Consider the following 24,309-nt stretch of genomic DNA (forward strand, 5'->3'; position numbering starts at 1 on the left):
CATAGCAGGTGAAAACGTTTCGGCGGAAAAGTGTACAAAATACATAGTAACTGTGGAGAAAAGTCCATTGTGCCACTTATATCTCCTTATTACCTATCTGTCTCTGTCTGTAGTTCTATACCTCGTACTAGAGATGAGCAAATCTACAGTAGTAACGAAGTGAAACGCTTTGTTATGCTGGGCTGTCAGCTTTCAGACTGCTGCTTTTAAACTCTGCTCTGCTCCAGGTGACTGGAAAATCTGGACGCAGTCTTAGAAGATTTTCCCCAGGACTGCATCCAGCTTTTCCAGACACCCGGAGCGGAGTTCAAAAGCAGCAGCCTGAAAGGTGAAACTTCACTTCGATACTACTGTAGATTAGCTCATCTCTACCTTGTACAGACCTGACACATTCCCTTTAAGTCTGCATATAATATGAAGGAGAAAGGCATACGTTAATATTCTCTCAGAACTAACATGTGTGAGAGTCAGCATGCCGTAAGCATAGTAAGGAAGCAGGGTGAGACAGCTGGTTGGAAATAAAGGGAATATGTCATCAGATCATCAGAATTTGACCTATTGTATAATACAATCTTGATGTCCATGGGGGTTACTGTGAAAGATATTTCTGTCTGTTCCTTAAGGATTTACAATTAGAAAATAGAAACAGATTAGGAAAAAATAACATTTTACTATCTCTAATCAGTAAAAAGCCTAAGTACATATGTAGCATTATCATATACCTTCTAGGAAAGTGGTCTTCCTTGCCTTCCATCAGCCTGCCATTCCCTCTTTCCCCCTCCAGAAATATGTATTGACAAGCAGGTCAATAGTGACATGGCATACAGCCCCATTTTGGGCATTTGGCTGAACGATGCATAGCCTAACTAGCATACCACCCAAATTTTGAGTTTGTAACTTTGGGATGTGTGGAACATAGGGCCAAAAAGTTCATTACAAAAGCAAGTATGTAGTTTATATAATTTGCTGCCCATGCCGCTTCTTTATGTGGCTAAGACCATAAGATGCATGGATGTTTGTTTCAGGGAGCATTATCGATTTGTAGACACAGGTGAAGGCTCTCCTAAACTTATAGAACATGTCAGACATGCTCACACTTGCTCAGACATGCTCACAATGGTTACCCTGGTGTACTATGATTTGCAGGCCTGAAATGGTGGGATTCCCAAACAACAGCTGTTGTTACAAAAAGAAGGCCATTAGATTCTACATAGTGAAGCACTTGGTCCACTCGGCTTTAATATTCGCAATGAATCGCAGTGTATTTTATAATTGTGTTACATTGTTATATATTATTGGTGTACTGTAACTTTAAATGTCGCACATGCAGTGTTGTTCTTGTGTATAATTGGTATGAAGTGGTATTTAACCTAGGCCAGTACGTACCACTAGGCCGGAAGAAACACTCTAGCATGAAACCACTGTTGCCTCATTAAAACACCACCTGCTGATCCTGATGCCCCGCTGTATATCAGTGTTTGCAGATATGTGCATTGTTGGCCAATTTCTCATTGACTTTAATAGAACACATTATTACATTGAATATATGGCTGTGTTTCTACCTAAAAATTGCAGCCGTACTGTTCTTTTATTTCACTGTGTTTGAACATGGCCTTTAAAGTGTCCCTGTTGTTATAACTTTCAAAATCTAAATCAGCAGTAGATGTTATAGTCCCCCCGCACCCCACCCCCCCACAGCTCCACGCAGCCCCCGCTGTACTCACCCACTCTCTGCCAACGTGTATAATAGCGACGGCAGCGAGCTGGGAACGAGGAGCAGTGCCCGTTTGCTCCTCTCCGTCACCCCTTGTAATAAAGGATTTAGTGTAGGCAACCAGAGTCAGTTGGTGTCAATCATTAAGAGTAGATCATCGTAGCAGATAGGGACAGTGTGGGTGAGAGCATGGCTGCACTGATTCCTACCTGATTCCTTCCTACCTTCACTACTGCTACTGTTCTGATGTTATTAACAGCTGGACCATGCTGGAAGATAGGGGGAGGTTGGCAATATAGAGCTAAGAGAGAGGGGCAGACACGCAAATAGGAAAGAAGGGGTGGGAAGAAGTGGGTCAGCTGTTAAGGACAGATCCCTATCTGGATGTGGTTGTTATTCAGCAGCATAGCAGCAACAAGAGCACCATCTTCTGTGCCCCCCTGCTGCTCTCTCTTACTGCTGGGTCATGTCCACCTTGGAGGCCCTTCATGACTCTTCCGACGCTCCCACTCATCTACCAAACCAAGCTCTGAAGTCACCCCCAGAACCTGCCACCACTTTAAGGGGTCCCTGGGGAGCTTGTGTTATGTATTATTACGATTTAGTGGCCGTATTATACATCTGCAGGTGGTTCTCTGGTGCCTTTGAGCTGTATTTCTCTTTGGTGATATCAAAATTGGAAATATATCTGGTAATGATGTAAGTTGTAATAGTTTTATTTGTTCCACATTGTTTTCTTCTAATAAATGACTACTGTCCCCATATAAATCTATTCCTTTTATCAATAGTAAAGGGTGAATGCAGGGACGTATTTACCACTAGGCACCTGTGGTCCGGTGCCTACAGAAGCACCTTTCAGGGGGGCAGCACCAGGGAGCACGGGAAAAGAAACAACTTTTTTTCTTTTTAATTTATTTAGTCTCCCACCTCCTATTCAAACTTGCCAGTAAATCTGGTGTCTTTTCGAGGGGGTGGGGGGTTATGGTGGATTTGTTCAGGTCTGGTGTGGCTGTGTTAAATGTGGTGCCTGGAGCTATTACCTACCAATCTACCAATCCTGTGGTGAGAATTCCTTCAGACAATATGCAGACTGCTCCAATCAATGATTCAATTGGGAAATTTGTTTATGTTTAAGCAGTTAAAAACCATGAAAAATGTGATATAGACAATGTTTCTACTTGTAGAGAAATGCATGAGGCGGAAACCACACTCCTCTATGCTCCCCAAGATGGGGCGTCTTTAGGTTTAGTGCCTAGGGCAGCAGCAGTTGTTAATATGGCCCTGGGTGAATGGGGATTAGCAAAAGCTGGGGTACAGTTAATTAAAGAATTCTAACTCAAGTTGTAACTACTGGGGTCTTTACCAATGTCCTTACCCTATCTTTATACCCTATATGTAAAGTGAAGAGAGCACAATGGCCCAGATATATCAATGTTTGAGACAGAAACTGGACATTTTTATTTCTCTGATAGCAACCAATCACAGTTCAGTCTGATAAAGGAAAGCTGGGTTGTAATTGGTTGCTATTTGTCTTAGACAAAAATGTATCTGATTGATAAATCTAGGTCAATATACACTGCAGCTTGTGAAGAATCCAATTCATTTAGTCCAATCAATGGTTTGGATTAGAGAGGGAAGATCTTTGTGCATGTCCACGAGGCTTGCTGTAAAGCATGTCACTAAATGCTGTTAAGAAAAGCCTAGGCAATATGGCAGCTCCCATAAAAATGTATACCAAGTGAAAGAAAAAATATCCCAGTCAGAAAATAGAAACAGATTAGAATAAAAGACCAATTTTTGTATCTGACTCTAATCCAGGGGTGGGGAACCTCCGGCCCGCGGGCCGCATCCGGCCCCTGAGACCTCCCGATGCGACCCGCGGCCCGCAGCTCCCCTGTAATGCGCGCTGCTCTGGAGGAGGAAGGAGCCGGCGCACACAGCATCCTCCTGTGTCTGTGCCGGCTTCTTCCCCAGCAGAGCAGCGCGTCTTCAGTCTCCTGTGGGCCGTGCACGATTACGTCATTTCATCATGCGCCGCCTGCAGGAGAAGACCGGCACAGAGGACCTGGGACATAAGAGGACGTGGGAGAGAAGAGGACCTGGACAGCGTGGGAACGGAGGTAAGGTGAGTGGGATGTTTATTTTTTTTATTTGGGGGTTAAATAGGCTACCAGGGACATGACAGATGGGGGTTAACTAGTCCACCAGGGACATGACTGATGGGGGTTAACTAGTCCACCAGGGACATGACTGATGGGGGTTAACTAGTCCACCAGGGACATGACTGATAGGGGGTTATTTAGGCTACCAGGGACATGACTTGGGGGTTAACTAGACTACAAGGGGCATCACTGGGGGTTAACTACAATAGCAGGGGCATCACTGGGGGTTAACTACAATAGCAGGGGCATCACTGGGGGTTAACTACAATAGCAGGGGCACTAGGCGAACAATACTTTGCCCCGGGTGCTGCAAACCCACACTACTAATTGCCGCACATGGTATGCGGCCCTCGAATGATTTTATTAATGCCCGACCGGCCCTCGACATGGAAAAGGTTCCCCACCCCTGCTCTAATCAGTAAAACAAAATTTAGGTGCCAAATTTCCATTAATTTCTCTATAGGAATACAGTCAGATACTTTAGTTTGTTATAATAGCTGAATTTGTACATTTTATTGTTTATATGCATAAAAACTATATGTAAAACAATTGTATGCATTAAAAGATGCATAATATTACAAGTTATTGGTAGTAGATTTTTGACATTGACACCTGTGATATTGTGCAAGGGGCAAATCTGCAATTTCTTCCTGGCTTAAGCTAGTGGCACAGCCTTCATAAATGTCTCCCCTTATCCATGCAGTGCTACAACTCTATTAGCACTATATGATAGGTAGTAAATTCAGTGACAAAAGATAAGAAACTGATAAACTACTACTACTACTACTGTGTATTAGTACAGATCAGTATTATTATTGCATGTAAATATTATTCAGTTTAGATTTTAATTACAATTTTTTACACAGTAAATTAACTTAAAAATTAATTTAAATATAACATTCAAAATCTAATTCAACAGCAGGTGTAATATAAAGCAAGTTTGCAATACACATTCATTATTATTTTTTGCTGTAAAACAAAGCTGAAATTACCAGAAATCCAGGTTCAGTGAGTCATGGATAAATGTGTCCATCAATCACATGACTGCCTTCTCTCTGTGAACATTTAGATAGCCTGGGATACACAGGACTTCATATTTTCTGAATGTTTCCTGTTTTCTGAGGAAAAAAAAGAGTCAGAAAACAGGAAGTGCCTTGTTTTCCATGATAACTAAAAAAAAAAAATATAATGAATGTTAATTGCAAGCTTGCTGTAGGTTTTGAAAGTTTTAACGACAGTGACACTTTTAAGTTATTCGTGTATGGGCGTGGATTAAAAAAATGAATAGACATATCTCTTTTAATTTTGCATGTATGAGGGTGTAATTTTTTGCCGAATCAATTGTATTTTATAATGACAACTTTAATTTCACCATAAAAATATAAGGCAAAACAAGAAAAAATATTAAATGTTGGGTGAAATTGAAAAAGGAAATGGAATAATGCAATATTTCAGGGGTTTCATTTTTTCACAATTTATGGTTAACACTGAAATGCTATCTTAATTCTGTGGGGTCAGTCCAATTACAATGATATCCATGTTTACATAGCTTTTACATTATTACTACTTTAAAATGCCTTTTTGCTAAATAAAATTGTCCTATTCAAATACCTAGTTTGAGATAAGTGAACCGCACTTCCCAACCGGGAGGTTGTTCTGAATTTTGCCAAAAAATTGATTAATTTTGGAAATAAACCAAATTATTCCAATGCTGCACATAGTACATTTCATTACAGTAAAAAATTTTATATATATATATATATATATATATATATATATATATATATATATATACAGTGGTACCTCGGTTCTCGAACTTAATTGGTTCCGGAAGGCAGTTTGAAAACCGAGCAGTGTCTTCCCATAGGAAATAATGTAAATGTGATTAATTGGTTCCAGCAGCCACCAATAATTACCATACCATAATTATAATAATCATTTATTACACTGATAAGTGCTCAGTATAATCACTACAGTACAGTACAGAACAGCACTATACTGTACAGGACATTAAACATAAGAAATGTTCATCAGAACCAGCAATTATAGTACAGTAGTCACCAACTCCTCACCCATCCTTTACTGTATAGCGTCCCCCCCATCCAAACACTGTAATGTATGGGAGATGGTGGTGCACTGCCTGTACTACTACTGTACTGTATATGCACTCCAGCAGTCTTATACAGCACTGTACTGTATGTGAAGCTTCACCACTGCTTAACTCGCCAGGTACCCACCATCCACGCTCGCAAAAACGTTCGAAAACCAAGCAAAGTTCGAATTCCAAACACTATTTCTGGGTAAATTTTCGTTCGAATAGCAAGCAGTTCGAGTTCCAAACCGTTCGAAAACCGAGGTATTACTGTATATATATATATATATATGTATACACACACACACACACACAATAAACCATGTTCATGTATCGGCCGGATGATCTTCACTTGACAGGTTCTCTGCGGCCACTATTTAACAGATAGCGGTCCAGAAAACTGATATGTCACTTTTTTTAGAGGACACTAGCGATCCCAGCCGGAGTGTATATGGTCGTGATTCCATAGACGGCAGCACAATGTAAGTTACATTGTAAGTTACGTGATTAATATAAAACTTACATAGTGGGAACATAGCCTTATATTGTATATGCAAGTCAGCTCCTGTACAGTGGACTGAACACATACATTTACAGTAGCTAGAGAAAGATAGCTTGAGGCAGGGTTACAGAGGGTTATAGAAAGTTGATTAGATGAAGGAGTAGTGTGAGGATAGTAGTGTAAGCTGTGTAGCTGTGAAATGGATCCTGTCCTGTCAATTTATGTGTCAGTATACCCTGTCCACAGCTGTCCTGTGTGAAGTTTACTTAGTGAAGTTAATCAGGTGGCCTGTCTCTGGCAGCAGAAAAACTAATTGACTATGTGATTGACAATGACACTTATTCTGCTACCATACACAGTTCTACAACAGGCCACCTGAAGTAACCCGACAGGTGACTGACAGATTTAACTTCACCCATTAGAGCTGTAGACCTTGTTGACACGAGTCATTGTACACTAGTAATCCACCACCATCCACAGCTTCAGGGCCAGACTGGGACAACGAGTCGCTGCAAGTCGGCTAGGTCCTGGCAGATCACTTTCATTACATACACACAGCGGTCTGAACGACCGCTGCGTGTATGTAATTTTGATTGGCTGGGCGGGAGAGCAGTACGCCGGGACCCCGTGCAGCGAGGACAGGTAATGTATGCAGAGCGGGAGCCGGGCGGCAGCTGAAGGGGTTAAGCGGCCGGCAGAATTACATACACGCAGCGGTCGTTCAGACTGCTGCGTGTATGTAGTGAAAGTGATCTGCCAGGACCTAGCCGACTCGCAGCGTTATTAACGCTGCAAGTCGATACGTGTGAAGCTACCCTCAAACTTTTATTTTCCAAAGAGTCTGTGAGGAATGAAAGGTGGAATCTGATTGGTTGCTAGGGGCAACTGAGCCAGTTTCACTTTACTCCATGTTTGATAAATCTTCCCCATGATTCTTACCTCACCACATTCTTTCTGTGTCCTCCTGTGGTGTCTCCAGTTCCCCCACCTACCACAGCCACTGCCAATTCCTATACAAGCTCATCTCAGCAGTGACAACTGGCTCAGCTAATCACTGACAGCAGTGACAGAGATATGACAGCATCGTGGCCAGTGAGTGGCTGAGCTGGCTGTTACTGCTGAAACAAGCTTGTCCTGGAAGTGAGGAAAGTAGCATTCAGTGCAGGACCCGGAGATGCAGCAGCAGGATGACATAGGAGGAACATAGTGAGGAACCACAAAGTCAAAAGTTTTTAAGTGCCAGAGTACCCCTTTAATTTCAGTCAGGAGGGCACACACACTACACATATTAGTCATCAGGGCACACATACAAATACTAATACTCACCTGCTTTCTTTATTTCTTGATTGGTGGATCTTGTAGTTGAAGAACAGAAATTGGCAGCACCCTGCACCTAAGCTTCCTGCCCCATCTTAGCCCCGCTCCTTGATTAAGCCCAGCACCCTTTACACCGGTAAGGAGGTAGGGGCCTGCTGGGGACCACTAAAGAAATACTATTGGGCTGGCTGGAAAAAGTGTATAGCAGCCTTTTCCCTGCACCATCTTGTCTGCCCTACACAGCCTTCTATACCCAGTGATTTACTGGGCTGTAAAATGCAGGAAGCGCTGTGCAGGGGAAGAGAAGACTGGCCCACTCAGCACAGTGACCAGATGGTCAATGGTATGGGGAAGGGTGACGGCCTCAAAGGAACTGCTGCAAGTTCACAGCTTGATGGCCTTACCAGGACTGCTGCACACTCACAGCTTGGTGCTCTGGGACTGCTGCATTCTCAGGCATTGTGGGCAGCCTGTGTGAGACTGCTGCATGTGCATAGCAGGATGGCCTATCTTGGCAGGGTGGGTGGCCCTTCTGGGGCTGCTGCATAATCAGGCATGCTGGATGGCCTTTCTGGGACTGCTTCACACTCACAACTTGACAGCCTCTCTGGGACAGCTGCACACTCAGGAAAGCTTTACAGCCTCTCTGAGACCTCTAGACTTCATTGCGAGCATTCGTGCCCAGTTCGGCCTCCCAGTATGATGGTGGTAGACTTTCAAAGTGTCTCTTTATCCGATCCAGACATGGCATATCCTCCTCCTCCTCCACAGGCTACCCCATAGAGACTGGTGGATACCTGGGCCTCTCATCTTTCTCAGGCCATCAATGAAGAACTGGTGGATGTGAGGATCCTCAGGCCATCCCCAAATCACTTGTGGTCACCACAGCGCTGCATCTTCATCAGGCTTCCCCATAAGGACTTGTGGATGGCCAGACCCTGGGTATTGCTCATGACCACCTGCAAGGGCAGAAATGCAGCTCCATGGGGGCGGAAACACTGGGGCAGATATGCAGCTTTCTAAGGGTGTTTAGCAGGCTTTTCTGGTACTCATTTTGCCTTTTAATTTTGTGTGCATATTGTTGGACAAACCCTAATTTTACACCAAAATCCAGCAAACATATAGAATCAAATGTAAATTACTGCTCATTGGATAAACATTCTTCCAGGAGAAGCACAGTAGCAGCAACAACACATCCTCTTAGGCTTATTTGGTGCCGTTTTTTAGAAACCTTATTGTCTGCCTCCATCACCTCATCCGGTCATTGTGACGAAATACAACCTATCCCTACCAATACTGCCAAGCCGACTGCTGTCAAGCTGTCCTGCACATGCGCAGCCTGGGTGAACACAGACACATTGGGCAGGAACTGATTCGGTCCATGGAAGATGAAGTATCAAACTGGCTTACCCCTCCACATCTGCAGGCGGGCACTGTAATGATAAACGACTGGAGTAACATTGTGTCGGCATTGGATCAGGGAGGGCTGACACACGCTCCATGCATGGCTCACGCGCTGAACCTACCAGTGCAAAGGTTCCTACGCTCCTTCCCTGGACTTGAACTAGCTGCTGAAGAAGTCCAGGAAACTTTGTACCCACTTAAACCACTCCTCCGTGGCATGAAACGCCCTTCACCAGATTCAATGCCATTGTAGACTTCAGGAACATTGACTCATTTGCAATTTAACAACACAGTAGAACTCGCCCCTCCACATGTTGGATCGGCTCTATGAGCAGAAATCAGCGATCTACAAATTCCTCTTGATGCATTTTGGCAGCTTCACACTGAACTTCAATTATCAGGTCACCCATTGGCAGATGATGCGTGATGCTGATTTCTGGTACCATTAAGGAAAACACCCTGTTGGTCGTCCACAATGATTACAGTATAAATGACATCATCCACCTCTTTCACGTCATTGAGGAACATCATCACCCTGAGCAGTGCTACGGTCTACCATGTGAACCTTAGCCTGGAGAGGGGCGAAATGGTGGTGGAGGAGGAAGAGGAGGAGGAGTTTTATGGGCAGAGGTTCCAAACACCAATAGGTGGTAACTCTGGCCGAGGTCACTCAAACCGGCCAGGAGAGATACCAAGTCACAATCCACAGAAAAATTAGGTCACTAGCCAAAGGTCAGGGTAGCCAGATAACATGGATAGTTGGGGTGCAAAAGCTGGGGGCAAAAGAGCCAAAAGGTAAAGGAAGCCAGTCAGCTCCACACACAAGTCTCTCTCCAGCAGCAGCTGAAATTACAGGTCAAGTCAAACTTGCCCTTAAATATTTTTTTTAATTTTTCACCCGGTGCAGTTCTGGCCAGAGAAGGTAGACATCTGGCCACAGTTGGCAGAATTCATTTTGACCGTTCTGTTCTGCCAAGACAGCAGTGTGGCATCTGAGAGGTTTTTTTTAATGCAGCAGGGCTATTGCGAAACATTGGGAAAAGTGTTGAGAGAGTGACAAATTGAAAAATCAAATTGAAAAAAGCCTAGATAGGACCGTATTTCACCACCCTCGTGTCGGTTGTTAAAGAAAGAGTTCAGTTTTTTTTTGTTTTCCGGCCCCCCGGGTAGCTGCTGTCATGTATACTTACAGAAGATGATCGGTGTCCCGTTCCCGTAGGTCAGTTCCCGTCCCACGGTGCCGTTCAAATCGGGTGCGCTCACTTCCGCCGGCTGCTGCGAGTCCTCTTCTCTGACTAGTGATTATACGCCGGAAGTCACTCGCTTCCATGCATTCGCTACGGAAGTACGTGACTTCCGGCGTTCAAATTACAATGCCGAGAAGAGGAGTCACAGCGCCGGCGGAAGTGAGCGCGCGCCCGATTTGAACAGCACCGCGGGAAAGGACCGGAGCTACGCCGCGGGATACCGATCATCTTCTGTAAGTATACATGACAGCGGCTACCCGGGGGGGGGCCCAAAAAAAAAAACTGAACTGCTTCTTTAACCCTTTAAGGACATGGCCCATTTTCGTTTTTACGTTTTCGGTTTTTCCTCCTTGTGTTTAAAAGGTCATAGCACTTGCATTTTTCCACCTAGAAACCCACATGACCCCTTATTTTTTGCGTCACTAATTGTACTTTGCAATTACAGGCTGAATTTTTGCATAAAGTACACTGCGAAACCAGAAAAAAATTCGAAGTGTGGTGAAATTGAAAAAAAAAAAACGCATTTCTTTTATTTGGGGGAAATGTGTTTTTACGCCATTCACCCTGGGGTAAAACTGACTTGTTATGCATGTTCCTCAAGTCGTTACGATTAAAACGATATATAACATGTATAACTTATATTGTATCTGATGGCCTGTAAAAAATTCAAACCGTTGTTAACCAATATACGTTCCTTAAAATCGCTCCATTCCCAGGCTTATAGCGCTTTTATCCTTTGGTCTATGGGGCTGTGCGAGGTGTCATTTTTTGCGCCATGATGTGATCTTTCTATCGGTACCTTGATTGCCCATATACGTCTTTTTGATCGCTTTTTATTACATTTTTTCTGGATTTGATGCGACCAAAAATGCGCAATTTTGCACTTTGGGATTTTTTTGCGCTGACGCCGTTTACCGTACGAGATCAGGAATGTGATTAATTGATAGTTCGGGCGATTACGCACGCGGCGATACCAAACATGTTTATTTATTTATTTATTTGTTTACTTTTATTTAAAACCTGGGAAAAGGGGGGTGATTCAGACTTTTATTAGGGGAGGGGGCTTTTTACTATTAACAACACTTTTTTTTTTTTTTTTACACATATACTAGAAGCCCCCCTGGGGGACTTCTAGTATATACACTTGGATCTCTCATTGAGATCTCTGCAGCATAGATATGCTGCAGAGATCCATGAGATCGGCACTCGTTTGCTTTCGGCTGCTGCAGCCGGAAGTAAACGAGTGCCGAGCCGAGGACGGCGCCATCTTGGACGCGTCCCCGGCCGGCATCAGTAACGGAGATCGCTCCTCCGGGACAAGGTCCCGGAGGAGCGATCTCCCCCACTAGACACCAGGGAAACGTTGCCTCCGGTAATCGGAGGCAGCTGTCAACTTTGACAGCTGCCTCCGATTAGCTAATTAGCGGGCACGGCGATCAGACCGTGCCCGCTAATAGCGGCGGTCCCGGGCTACACGCGGCACCCGGGATCGCGGCACTTCAAAGCGGGGCCGCCGCGCGGCCCCGCTTTGAAGTGCAAGTGAGGACATAGGACGTACCGGTACGTCCTATGTCCTTAAGAGGTTAAGGACTGAGGCATCAGCCAACAGTCAGCAAACAGGGGCATGTGTATGTATCTCTGTAAGAAAAGTCCAAGTCCTCATAAAAAAAAAATCTGCCCAACATAAGTATTTATTTATTTTTTAAACAATAGCAATGTCCTCCCTTTACACCCCCAATATTATGAAAATCCTCTAGGAAATAAACAGTAAATTTGCATATATTTAAAAATCCCCATCTTCAGATTTAGTGCCCATAGTGTAGACCAGAGGTCCTCAACTGGCGGACCGCGGTCCGAACCCGGACCGCGGAGGCCAGCTGTCCGGACCCCTGGTCAGACCTCCTTACCGCCCCGGATCCGGTCCGTCCCGCTCCCCACCGCACTGCCTCCTGCCCCATAGGTGTACTGTCCTTAGATGTCAGTACGCCTGTGGGGCTGGGGGCAGTGTCGGTCCGGCCCCCGTCTGATACGCGCTCTGTAGGGATGTCCCGGGGATTCCCCAGCAGAGCGCGCACCACAGACCTCAGTGTACGCTGCCGGCCTGTCCTTCCCGGAAGTGCAGGCCGGCGGCGTACGCTGACGTTACTGATGCGCGCTCTGCTGGGGAATCCCCGGGACATCCCTACAGAGCGCGTATCAGCCGGGGGCCGGACCGACGGGAAGAGACGAAGACAGCCGCAGCGGGGAACGAGGTGCTAGGTGAGTTGTTTTTGTTATTTTTTTTTTTCTGTCTGGGGGGCATCTACAAGGGGAGAGCGCACAGGTGGACTATATACTACAGGGGGGACCTCACAGGGGGCTATATACTACTGAGGGGGCTATATACTACTGGGGGGAGCGCACAGGGGGCTATATACTACAGGGGGGACCTCACAGGGGGCTATATACTACTGAGGGGGCTATATACTACTGGGGGGAGCGCACAGGGGGCTATATACTACAGGGGGGACCTCACAGGGGGCTATATACTACTGAGGGGGCTATATACTACTGGGGGGAGCGCACAGGTGGACTATATACTACAGGGGGGACCTCACAGGGGGCTATATACTACTGAGGGGGCTATATACTACTGGGGGGAGCACACAGGGGGCTATATACTACAGGGGGGAACTCACAGGGGGCTATATACTACTGAGGGGGCTATATACTACTGGGGGGAGCGCACAGGGGGCTATATACTACAGGGGGGACCTCACAGGGGGCTATATACTACTGAGGGGGCTATATACTACTGGGGGGAGCGCACAGGTGGACTATATACTACAGGGGGGACCTCACAGGGGACTATATACTACTGGGGGGTGCGCACAGGGGGCTATATACTACTGGGGGACAGCGCACAGGGGGCTATATACTACAGGGGGATAGCGCACAGGGGGGCTATATACTACTGGGGGGAGCTCACAGGGGGCGAGCGCACGGGGAGGCTATATACTACTGGGGGGAGCTCACAGGGGGCTATATACTACAGGGGGAGAGCGCACAGGGGGGCTATATACTACTGGGGAAGCAACAGGGGGCTATATACTACTGAAGGAGAGCGCACAGGGGGGGCTATACACTACTGGGGGAGCAACAGGGGGGCTATATACTACCAGGGCAGTCACCCTCTTTGTACCTAATATCAAAGGCCTGGTGAGAGAGAAAAAAATGCCAATTTTCCCGCTAATAAGCAGCAATTCTGTATATAAATAGTTGAACGTTTGTGACAAAGTAACAAAACACGTTTCCTACTGATGTTCAGCTCGGACCTTCACCTGACAATAGACCCCGTTAAGTGGACCTTCACTAAAAGTTGTTGAGTACCCCTGGTGTAGACCAATTAAACCATTTCCAACACAGGCATAGATTATCCACAGCAACTCAATGCCTCAACAAAGTGCACCATGCAACCTATTACCCTCATAAACAGTATTATTCAGGAACAGGGGCGTTGCTAGGGTCTTAAAACATCTGGGGCACGGGCCCCCCTGACTGACTTCTGCAGTGACGTCACACACACTATATATATATATATATATATATATATATATATATATATATATATATAAAAATGTGTGTGTGTATTATTATTTTTTTAAACATATGATCACATAGGCTAGTATTTGAAATTGTGACTTACAGTTGACGTCTTCTCTGATCAGATTCACTCACTTTTCTCTTTCTTCTCCATTTAGCCCAAGCCATAGCCCCCTTCTCTTAAGAATCTGCCAGGAAAACATTTTAGGCTCCTTGCTCCAGCACACACAGTAATTAGGTCTTCTCTGTGCAATATACCCTATCTGTGCTCATATAGTATAGGCCTTCTCTCTACCCCCACATAGTTTTAGCCCCCCCCTTCCCTCTGTGTCTGCATAAATTATAAGCCTCAACTGTGCCTCCAAATAGTATAGCCCCCCTTCTCAGCATCCTCCCTGTATAGAATACCCCCCTGCTGTGCAGCATTCCCATATAGAATAACACCCCTGATGTGCAGCATTCCCATATAGAATACCCCCCCCTGCTGTGCAGCATCCCCATATAGAATACCCCCGCTGTGCATTATTCCCGTATAGAATATCCCCTGCTGTGCACCAAATATAGTAATAATGCTCCCTGCTGTGCCATCCCACATTGTTAAATGCCCCTACTGTGCCTCCATATAGTAATAATGTCTCCTACTGTGCCCTCCATATAGTAATAATGTCCCCTGCTATGCTCCCATGTAGTAATAATGCCTCCTGCTGTGCACCTCATATAGTAATAATGCCTCCTGCTATGCCCCTCATATAGTAATAATGCCTTCTGCTGTGCCCCTCATATAGTAGTAATGTCTCCTGCTGTGCCCCTCATATAGTAATAATGCCTCCTGCTGTGCCCCTCATATAGTAATAATGCCTCCTGCTGTGCCCCTCATATAGTAATAATGCCTTCTGCTGTGCCCCTCATATAATAATAATGCCTCCTGCTGTGCCCCTCATATAGTATTAATGTCTCCTGCTGTGCCTCCATATAGTAATAATGTCCCTGCTGTGCCATCCCACATTGTTAAATGCCCCTACTGTGCCTCCATATAGTAATAATGTCCCCTGCTATGCTCCCATATAGTAATAATGTCTCCTGCTGTACCCACATATAGTAATAATGTCCCCTGCTGTGCTCTCATATAGTAATAATGTCGCCTGCTGTGCCCCCCATATAGTAATAATGTCTCCTACTGTGCCCTCCATATAGTAATAATGCCCCTTCTATGCTCCCATATAGTAATAATGCCTCCTGCTTTGCCCCTCATATAGTATTAATGCCTCCTGCTGTGCCCCTCATATAGTAATAATGCCTTCTGCTGTGCCCCTCATATAGTAGTAATGTCTCCTGCTGTGCCCCTCATATAGTAATAATGCCTCCTGCTGTGTCCCTCATATAGTAATAATGCCTCTTGCTGTGCCCCTCATATAGTAATAATGCCTCCTGCTGTGCCCCTCATATAGTAATAATGCCTCCTGCTGTGCCCCTCATATAGTATTAATGTCTCCTGCTGTGCTTCCATATAGTAATAATGTCCCTGCTGTGCACCCAAATATAGTAATAATGCCCCCTGCTGTGTACCCCATAGTAAAAATGCCCCCACTGCTGTGCCCCCTATATAGTAATATAGCACCTACTGTACCCACAATAGTAATAAAGTTCCCCCCTCTGCCTACAATAAACCTGCCCCCTACACACACTATTCCACCTGACCCCCCCCCCTACACACACACACACACACACACACACTACCCCCACCTGACCCCCCATACACACACTACTACCCCCACCTGTCCCCCCCATACACACACTACTGCCCCCACCTGACCCCCCATACACACACTACTTCCCCCACCTTACCCCTCCATACACACACTACTACCCCCACCTGACCCCCCATACACACACTACTACCCCCACCTGACCCCCATACACACACTACTACCCCCACCTGACCCCCATACACACACTACTACCCCTACCTGACCCCCCCATACACACACTACCACCCCCACCTGACCCCCCCATACACACTACTACCTCCATCTGCCCCCCCATACACACACTACTACCCCCATCTGAGCCCCCATACACACACACACACTAATACCTCCATCTGAGCCCCTCATACACACACTACTACCCCCATCTGAGCCCCCCATACACACACACTACTACCCCATCTAAGCCCCCATACACACACTACTACCCCCATCTGAGCCCCCCATACACACTACTACCCCCATCTGAGCCCCCATACACACACACTACTACCCCCATCTAAGCCCCCCATACACACACTACTACCCCCATCTGAGCCCCCCATACACGCACTACTACCCCCATCTAAGCCCCCCATACACACACAGAGTACTATCTGGTCACCATCCCCACACACTGCCAGCCCCCCGGGCGCCAATACTATTCCCCACACACTCCCTCACCTGATATCACACACACAATATTCTAGCAGACCGCAATCCCCCCACCCCAAACACACACAGTAACCCCCCCCTCCCCCGAGGGTTACAATACTAACCCCCGTGCTGCAGCCTGAGGTGGAGGAGAAGCTTGGCGCCGCTACAGCTGGCTGTGACGTCCCTGGAGCGCAGGAGAAAGGCGGGCCAGAGCGTGCAGCATCCACTGTGGCCCTCCATCCAATAAAAAGCGGGGTGATGTCACGAGGCATCTAGAAGTGGTGCCGTCCGATCCCGCTCCCGTGGCCCGCCAGCGCTGAAGTAACAGCAGCCTGGGGCCTCTGTTATTTTGGCGCTGGCGGGATCAAAAGGACTTTCGGGACTAGGCTAAAATCATTCGGGGCTTGGGCCCCGAATAATTAAGCCTAGCGACGCCACTGTTCAGGAACAAATCCCCATGACTATGTTTCTCAAAGAGGAGATGTCCCTCTTTGTTACCATAGCAGTGGGGTTTTTATTCACTGCCACTTGTTGCAGTGAATAGTAACATTCATGCCCTATGACCTAAACAAATGGTGACTGATAACTGTTCTTTGTTTTTTGTGATATCAGGATGGTAGTTAGATGTCACACAATGGTTCATGAAAGAATAATTGTGAGAGGTTTTAACAGCTGTAAGGGATTAGGTAGCGGGGTAGTCGTCTCCTGAGTAGACGGGGCACACTCTGGCAGGCACAGATAGAACACTGGAGTTCGTACAACTGACCTCAGCCAGTTTTATTTAGAGATAGTGGTACAGAAATAAATCAACACAAACAAAATCCTATGCCTGTCCGGCACTAACTAAACAGCAGGATACCTCACTAACAAGGTGCCAGCCTAATACCAGTCACCACACATAACAGAAGTTGTACGTACCACTTGTATGGCTCTCACAGGTTCTTAGCAGATGACCTGTTCCCAGGCTGAGAGCCAAGGTGTGTCTGCACTCCTGGCCTTTTATAAGACTTGCACACCTGAGGACTGACTGATTAACCAGACAGCCCAAGACCCGGACTGTCTGTATGGAGTGGGGCCCACCCTCACTCCCCACTCCAGCAACACAGGCCCTGATAATTAGTTTTGTTCAAACCTGATCTGCAGAAGCCACAGATCTCTGGACACTATTTTCCTGGTTGCTTTTTTATATCACAGACATGATAAATCTTGGGCATATATACACCCCATCTACAATTTCTCCAGACACTCTGTCACACAGCTCTCATGGTTTCTGAGTGGTGTAAGGCTATAGGAAGGGTTCATGATAGGGTATATATCTCAGATATATAACCTGTGATAGTTGTCCTTCTAAAGCTACTACCAGCAGCAATCTGTTGCTGACAGGCAGGTTACCCCTCCTTATTTAGTGTGCATTCACACGAAAATGCTTGCTTATTGTTTTTGCTGCCTAAACCTGGCTGCAGAGAAGCAGCTGATTTTCTTCCACCGTCAGCATGCTGAGCCTTCTGCTTGTCTCCTGTATACAGCTCCTGCTATGTGTAAATAACAGAAACATGCTGTGCCTAGTAGCTCCCCTGTATATGTATCTGAGACAACACAAGAGACGGGGATGAAGACACATTCTGCCCTTGCCATGGAACAGTAGTGGTACTACTCAGAAACAACGCTTATAATGACTACAAGATTGGCTACTAGCTGCCGTGGAGCTGGAACTTTGCAGGATGCAGTCAACAATCCCCACCTGGCTTGTATTCAGGGCTAGTGCCCAGTAGGTGTTGCAGGGAGCTGCAACCTTCCTTTAATCCGGTTGGGATCAACATGAACGAACCTGTGGGAGGGAAGGAGACTGGAATAAATCATTTATGTGGAGGATCGTGCCACTACTGGTGCCTCGATAAATGGGACAGGCCATGGATGTAACCTAATTGGGGGGATAGGGGGTCACTGGGAATGGAAGGGGTTGAATACTTTGTTATTCAGGGGTTGGAAGTAGTTTGATGGAGTTTGAGACGTTGACGTCCTACATCCCCTTGACAATTACTGCCACCACCCAATAAACACGCTTGGCACTCTGGAAAGAAGTCACTATGGGACTGGAAGAGAGGTCAGCGTTCAGGGAGCACGAGCATGGCATCCAGGAACAGGTAGTTATTTAACTGACTCCACTCTAGACAATACCAGGGACTAGAGATGAGCAAAGCAAATCTGACGAATCAGCTTTGTTCTGCAAAGCAAATTCACAGTGATTCGTTACCATATTTGTGGCCAAAATGCTGGACGCAAATGTTAGTTTACATCAGTGCTTCTCAATTCCAGTCCTCAGGCCTCACCAACAGGCCATGTTTTGAGGATTTCCTTAGTATTTCACAGGTAATATAATTATACTCAGTGCACCAGGTATTTTCACAGGTGTTCTCTGTATGGGATTTTGTCAAACCATGACCTGTTGGTGAGGCCTGAGGACTGGAATTGAGAAGCACTGGTTTTCATTACTGTCACTTGGGAGCAAGTGACATAATCCCTTGCGCCCTGTCCAATCACCTGCAATGCCCACTGTGATGTCAGCGTCTCCCCCTATATATAGGGTGATTTTCTTCTTGAGACGAGCAGTTGGCTGGGTATAGTGGAGAGTAGGTTGCAGCAGGCAGTTAGAGCAGAGCAGTGCAGAAATACAGAGAGATAGGGACAGAGAAGAGAGGATAGCAGGGTGGATTGTGGGTGGTTTTCAGTTGCAATTAGGAAGCCAGTGTCCAGTATACCAAGTAACTGGGTGCTGGTTTTGTTCATTATACCGAGTCACTGGGTGCTTACTTTTGTGACTTATAGCAAGTCACTGGGTGCTGGCTGGGCATTATACCAAATCAGTGGGTGTGCATTATACCAAGTCATTGGGTGCTTGATTTTGTGCATTATAGCAAGTCATTGGGTGCTGGCTGGGCATTGTACCAGGTCAATGGGTGCTGAATGGGCATAACAAGTCACTAGGTGCTGGTTCTGTGCATTATAGCAAGTTACTGGGTGCTGGTTTTGTGCATTATACCAAGTCACTAGGTGCTGGCTGGGCATTATACTAAGTGACTGTGTGTGCGTTATACTAAACCATTGGGTGCTGGCTGGGCATAACAAGTCACTGGGTGATGGTTTTGTACATTATACCAAGTCACTGGGTGCCCATCATACCAAGTCACTGGGTCCTGGTTGGGCACGAAGTGCTGGAGGCATACGATGAGCTGCCTGAAAACCGGCTCCAATTTAACCTAGGAGTCCAGAGTGATAGGGCCTCTATTCAGCGTTGCTGCCGCAGCATCATATGGGGTATGATGGCTTTGCTAATGCTTAGTGAATAAATAAACTTGAAATCTAATTGATATAGAATTTAAAAATTAAAATCAAATTGAATAGACATTGAATTAAAAAAAATGTAAAACTTTGAATTAAATTGAATTTTCCCTGAACGGCGCCGCCCCCGGCTACAGCTCTATTAGCCGATGCGGGTCCCGTTGCCGCGTCGGCTAATTAAGCATCTAAATGCAGCTGTAGCATCTGGCAGCTGCATTTAGATGCTCTGCTCAGCGCATCCCTGGAGTCTAGTTGGACGGACTTCCCCCTGATCGGGGGAAGATCCGTTCTTCTGGCCGGGCCGGGCCTCAGCGTTGCAATGGCGCTGATCCCGGCTCGGCAATACATTGTATTGTAATAAAGTCTGTCATTGCAAAGTACAATTGGTGTCATAAAAAATAAGGGCTAATGTGGGTCTCTAGGTGAAAAAATGCACTATGGCCTTTTAAACATAAAGTGGAAAAAGCAAAAGAGCATAAAAGAAAATTGACCTTAAGGGGTTAAAATTTCGAAATCAATTAAATAAAAAATAAACTTCAAATTGAATTCAAATTGAAATAAATAAAATTAAATTGAATTTAATTAAATTGAAATAAAATTGACACTTAAATTGACTGGGGAGACAAAGGTTGCTATACAAGGGGAGGCGAAAGGGTTCTTAAAGGGCGATTGGAACGTGTGAAATGTTTTATTAGAGAGCTTTCCAATTTTATTTTTGTTGATTGGTAACAAGTGTTCATATGGGCGGACATTTTTAAGCTAATCGGCCCGTGTAAAAGGCCTGTTACAGCACGATGTAGAGCCTTTAAATGGGAGGAGATCTGCATATACTACATAAACACATATGGGTCTAGTTTTATTAAATATGTGTATATAATTAATATTTTGTTTATCCATCTATAAAGATAGGTTAACCTTCCTTGAATTTAGTTAAAGGGTTTTTCCACAAAATAAATACTTCACCTGTCTAACGATAAGTCATCATGTGGATCCAAGTGCTGGGACCCCCACCAATCACAAGAACAAGTGTACTGCACGCACACTAGAAGGGGAACCATATTTTTAGAAGGCTGGGTAAAAAAAGGCACCTGATGAGAATAGCTAGGCAAACAAAAAAGGAACTATTAATGGAAAACATAAGACTAAAGTGTTAGTAAGTGCTTTGTAGTAGATATCTGTGTGCTATTTTGCACTTTTATTTAATTTTGTATAGATTTGCTGTTACTGTATATTTTAACACATTTTTAGACAATGGTGTTTAAGCAATGTTATTCCAAAACACAAATGTTCAATTGATTGAGATACACATGTAATTATCAAACCATACATGATAAATGAGGGCCCTGCTTGCAAGAGCTGACAAACTATGAGGAAAGGGTTGGAGACGGAAGGCAGAGGGGTAAAAGTGCTTTCTTGTTACTATGGTCCGAACATCTGTATAAATAAGGCAGTGCAGGTAGAGGTGGGTGAACCAGTCACCAACCAATGCCTGCATGCTACAGATGTAAGTGCTTAATGCTTGGCGTGTGTGTACACGTGTGTATGTTTGTGTTTGTATGTGTATATGTGTGTGTGGGAGACAGTTTAGGGAACCTGATAAGTCTGCTTGAAAAGATGAGTTTTGAGGGCATCTTTAAAGCTTTGGGAATTTGTGGTAAGTCTGACATTCTTAAGGCCCTATTCCACGGAACGATTATCGTTCGTATTCGGACGATATCGGCCGCCACGGACGATAATTGTCCGGTGGAATAGAGTGCAACGATCAGCCGACATCGTTCATGTCGGCTGATCGTTGCAGTCGCTTGTTTTTCAACATGTTGAAAAACAAGCGACTGATATAGCAGCGATCTGCTGCCGTCGCTCCGTTGAATAGGAGCATCGGCAGCAGACGCTGCTATATCCTATGGGCTGCCCGGACGATCAGCGATCCCCCGGGCAGCCCCCCCGCAGCTCCCCGCCGCCCCTCCCGCACTGACCCGCTCGCTGCAGCCGCGTTGAATAGCGGCGGCAGCGAGCGGGGAACGAGGAGCAAACGAGCGCTGAGAGAGCTCGTTTGCTCCTTTAAACAACCTGTGGAATAGGGGCATTAGGCAATGCATTCCATAGAACTACTGCAGCTCGGGTAAAGCCCTGAAGACAGGAGTGAGTGGTACGGATTAAGGAGGATATTAGGCATAGGTCATTAGCAGAGCGTAAAGCACAGGTAGGGCGGTAAAAAGAGATGAAGGAGGAGATGTAGGGAGTTGCAGAACTCTGGAGATCTTTGTGGGTGAGTAGGAGGAGTTTGTATTGTATCCTTTGCTTAATAGGGAGCCAAAAAAATGACTGGCATAGGGGGGGATGCATCCGTATAGCGGCTGGATAGAGATACCAGCCTGGCTGCTGCATTAAGAATAGACTGGAGAGGGGAGAGTTTAGAGGCAGGAAGGCTGATTAGTAAGGGATTGCAATAGTCCAGACGGGAATAAATCAGAGAGTTTTAACCGATTCAACAGTAAGGATGGGATGGATTTTAGAGATGTTTTTTAGATGCAGGTAACAAGAACAATATATTGGATATGGGGAGTGAAGGCTAGATCAGAGTTAAACATAACCCCAAGGCAGTAGGGGTTATGGTGGCACCATAGACAGAGATGGGAATGGCAGGTGGAGGATGGTTAGCAGAGGAAGGGAATACAAGAAGCTCAGTTTAAGTAAGATTAAGTTTTAGATAAAGGGAGGACATTATGTTAGAGACAGCTGACAGACAGAGCTGGGTATCATCAGCATAGAGATGGTACTGAAAACCAAACTTGCTGATAATTTGTTCAACGAGTAAAGTATAAAGAGAGAAAAGGAGAGGGTCCAGGACTAATCCCTGGGGAACCCGAACTGTAAGGGAATGAGAAGATTAGCTTGAGCCAGCAAATGATACACTAAAAGGACGGTCAGAGAGGTAGGAGGAGCATGGAGAGGAGGAGCTGGTGGTCTACAGTGTCAAAAGCTGCAGATACCAGAGAGTGGTCACCTTTAGATTTGGCGGTGAGGAGATCATTGGAGACTTTAGTTAGGGCAATTTCTGTAGAATGGAGAGAACAGAAACCAGGCAGAAGGGGATGAAGAAGAGAGTTTTCAGAGAGATAGGGGGTTAGGCGGGAATAGACCAGACTTTAGAGATAAGTTTAGAGATAAAAGGGAGATTAGAGACTGGTCCATAGTTCGATTTACAGGATGGGTCTAGTGAAGGTTTTTTCAGTAATGAAGTGATGACAGAGTGTTTGAAAGTTGAGGGAAAGATGCCAAAGGAAAGAGAGAGGTTGAAGATTTTAGTTAGGTATGAAGTGAGAGCAGGAGAGAGAGACTGGACAAGGTGTGAGGGAATAGGGTCACAAGGGCAGGTGGTGGGACAAGAGGAGGAGAGGAGTCTGGAGACTTCTTCCTTTGTCACTGATTCAAAGGCTGAGAGGGAAGAGGAGGAAATGGGAGGCCAGTAATGGGTGCTTGCACTTTGGGTTTGAGAAAGTTAAGGATATCAAATAGGTGTTTGTGTTATGGGATAGAGAAAATATGAGAGAGGTGAAGTAGGATTGCTTAGCAGAGTGAAAAGCAGAGTAGTAGCTTCTGAGCACACACTTGTAATGTAAGAGGTCAGCCGTTGTCTTGGATTTCCTCCACAGACTTTCAGCACATCTAGAGCACAAGAGACAAAGTTGGGATCTGAGAGCACGGTGGAAGTGTTAGTAAGGTCTGGGAAAAGTCTGGAGAACACCAGATCCAAGGTATTCCCACCCTTGTGGGTTGAAGAGTTAGAATTCTGAGAGTGGCCAAGGGAGGAGGTTAGGGCAAGAAACTGAGCAGCTGGTAGGGAAATTGGGTTGTCAATGGGGATGTTGAAATAGCCTATGATGAGAATAGGAATATTTGAAGATAGAAAGTAAGAAAACCAGGTAGAGTAGTGATCAATAAAGTTATGAGAAGAGCCAGGAGTCCGATAGATAATTGCGACTCTCAGGGAACATGGCCGGAAGAGTCATATGGTGTGCATAGGAAAATGAGAGGGAGGGTACAGGGGGAATGACCTGTAAAGAGCAGTCTAGGGAGAGAAGTACACCCACTCCTCCACCATGATTAATTTTGGTCTAGGGGACTGGGAAAGGTGTAAGGTGTAAGTCAGAGCAGTGGGTGAGGCTCTTTCCGACTCTTGCAGCCATGTTTCCATGAGAGGCTAGATGAGCTAGCCAAGTGATTTTGTGATTTAACCTCTTTATGACTGTACTTCAATTTTTGCAGTGCGTTCCTGCTCATTAACGTTTCCCATTAAAGTACTTGCAAAAATATTTTACTTGACAAGCCCTATAAGTTTAACTATATTATTTGAGAATGGTAATACTCCTTTAAGACCTTTCACCATTGTGTAGACAAATCTTACCTACCAAAAATTCTCCTACGTCAACATGTTAAACAGAACAGAACCTTGTTTCCACCACTTGTAACCGGTCTGAATACACTATTAACAACATCCCTCTAAAATCTAGTCTTAGTGAAATGCTAATCCAGGAAATAAGTCCA

General features: G+C 45.5%; 1 protein-coding gene across 10 annotated transcripts in view; it reads left to right on the plus strand.

The window, feature by feature from the left end:
- PDE1C (phosphodiesterase 1C) overlaps positions 1-24,309 on the plus strand; it is a 553,045-nt gene that overhangs the window by 513,694 nt on the left and 15,042 nt on the right. The window lies entirely within an intron of this gene.

This window comes from Dendropsophus ebraccatus, chromosome 2 (genome assembly GCF_027789765.1).
Source record: "Dendropsophus ebraccatus isolate aDenEbr1 chromosome 2, aDenEbr1.pat, whole genome shotgun sequence".
Classification (NCBI taxonomy): Eukaryota; Metazoa; Chordata; class Amphibia; order Anura; family Hylidae; genus Dendropsophus; species Dendropsophus ebraccatus.